The 2,600-nt window shown below is 39.7% G+C and overlaps 1 non-coding gene across 1 annotated transcript; it reads left to right on the plus strand.

Annotated features, from left to right (window-relative positions):
• Window positions 1-1,885: 1,885 nt before the first annotated feature.
• Window positions 1,886-1,991, plus strand: LOC115833402. The gene has a single exon (XR_004028838.1). It is a non-coding gene; the product is annotated as a U6 spliceosomal RNA (small nuclear RNA).
• The last annotated feature ends 609 nt before the right edge of the window (window positions 1,992-2,600 follow it).

Here is a 2,600-nt window from a genome sequence, read left to right on the forward strand (position 1 = left end):
TCGGGGGGTGGGGGGCTAGGGGAGGGATAGCATTAGGAGAAATACCTAACGTAGATGACGGGTTGATGGGTGCAGCAAACCACCATGGCATGTGCCTACCTATTTAACAAACCTGCACGTTCTGCACATGTATCCCAGAACTTAAAGTATAATTTAAAAAAAAAAAAAAAACTGAGAAGTAAGGGGAAGGATACTACAAGCAAGGCAAATGGGCAAATAACCTGCTTCTGTTTTCTCCCCCTTCTCATCCATCCTGTACATTGTTGCTGTGATAATTTTCCCAACACAACAATTTCATTCAGACTTTCAAGTGCATTCAGATCACTCTTCAGCCTGACTTGCAAGACAATGATACATACTGGCTAAGAGTGTAGGACTTAACAAAGATGGTGGTTGAAGATATATGCCTCCACTACCTCATGAAACATCAGGAAAATTATAAAGTAATAGATGGAAACATACATACACACACATACATACATACAGAGAGAGAGAGAGTCAGGATAGGAGGAGACAGTAGAATCAAAATTTTAGAAGTTGGAAAGCAAAAGGACAGGTGATAACTGACTTAGCAAACACAAGAAACCTGATGCAGCCATAAAAAGGAAGGAGATCATGTCCTTTGTAGGGACATGGTCTCAATCCAGATCTGCAGAGAGTGTTCTTGAATCTCACAGAAGAAAGAATTCAAGGTGAGTTGCATAGTGCAGTGATAAGATATTGAAAGCCACACTGTTACAGAGCAGGCCATCCTCAGAAATTAAGCGAGAAATGCACTATCTTTAAGCTTTTCTTATATAAGTGTCCTGTCTATGCAAAGACTAAACTAAGCTGTGACTGTGTGCAGGAGAGCAGACAGCATGAGAAAATTTATTATTCTGTTGATTTAAGGAAAACTATCCTTGACATTTTAGTGGGTAAGTACATCAAAGAATAACTATAATTATTTTGAAACCATATATTGTTATGGGTATTGGGACATCTAGACTTTCTGCTATCGTAGGTGTGTGTCCTTGTAGGTTTTCCTCAACTATAAACACTTTATAATCATGAGCCATGGCTGGAACCGAAAGTGCCTTTTTAGTCTCAAGATGGAGCTGAACTTAAAATGGTGTCACTCTGGTTCTGCTAGGCTCCTGTTTCCCTAACAGATATTTTACTGAGGATGTCTAAGTAGCATATTAATCAATTCCATATCGTATCATAGCAGACGCTGTTGGTTGCCTTTCCAAGGATTATTTTCTCTATGTATTTTTTTCCTCACTGATAGGAGCATGGTCTTGTCTAGGGAGCAATGCACCCAGTCCAAACAAATCATGACATGCCATTCCCATTGACCTTTGACTGGTATAGAGATGGGTATGTGTGAAACTCTTTTTGGCCATCTAGATGTAAGAGAAAGTTTATTTGGGGCCATACAGTTCTACCTTACAGAGAACTATATAAAACAGTGTTTGTTTGCCCTCTTCCTTCCCATTATACTTTGTATCTTGTTGTGTGAACATCTGGAGCTTCAGTAGACATCTTGTAACCGAGAGGCAATATGCCCAGGAATGGAAGAATAGAATTATGAAAAGAGCTTGTCTTGTGGACTATGACTTTGAACACTCAAACTATGACTATCTTCTACCAGATTTCTTGTTCACTAAACAACTAATATATTCCTGGTTTAAACCACTGCTGGTTTGAGTTATGTTACTTGCACTCAAAAACAGTACACACTGAGCAATTCGATTTTTATGTTTAATAGAAAACCCCACATCTATGGATATACATATGTTCCTTGTGAATTTTTTTGATAATGTAAAAAGGTAAAAGAAAAATGGACAACTACCAGTTGAAGAATGACTGAAGACTATTATGCAACCATTAAGAAAATATTTTGGTGGTCACTTCGGCAGCATATATACTAAAATGGAATGGTAGAGAGAACATTAGCATGTCCCTTGCACAAAGATGACATGCAAACTCATGAAGCATTCCATATTTTTCCTCATAAGCAAATAAGAATGTAAGATCCTTTTCAGACAAGCAAATGCTTAGTGAATTTTTCAACACCAGGCCTGCCTTGCAAGAGCTCCTGAAGGAAGCACTGAATATGGAAAGGAAAAACCACTACCAGCCATTATAAAAACACACTGAATTACACAGACCAGTGACACCATGAAGCAATCACATAAACAAGCCTGCAAAATAACCAGCTAGCATCATGATGATAGGATCAAATTCACACATAAAAATACTAACCTTAAATGTAAATGGACTAAATGTCCCAATTAAAAGGCACAGACGGCAAGCTTGATAGAGTCATTGTGTCTGAAATTGGTGGGTTCTTGGTCTCGCTGACTTCAAGAATGAAGCCGCGGACCCTCGCGGTGAGTGTTACAGTTCTCAAAGATGGTGTGTCTGGAGTTTGTTCCTTCCAATGTTCAGATGTGTCTGGAATTTCTCCCTTCTGGTGGGTTTGTGGTCTCTCTGACTTCAGGAGTGAAGCCACAGACCTTCGCAGTGAGTGTTACAGCTCTTAAAGGCAGCACGCCCGGAGTTGTTCGTTCCTCCTGGTGGGTTTGTGGTCTCGCTGCCTTCAGGAGTGAAGCTGC

Source organism: Nomascus leucogenys, chromosome X (assembly GCF_006542625.1).
Source record: "Nomascus leucogenys isolate Asia chromosome X, Asia_NLE_v1, whole genome shotgun sequence".
NCBI classification, from domain to species: domain Eukaryota; kingdom Metazoa; phylum Chordata; class Mammalia; order Primates; family Hylobatidae; genus Nomascus; species Nomascus leucogenys.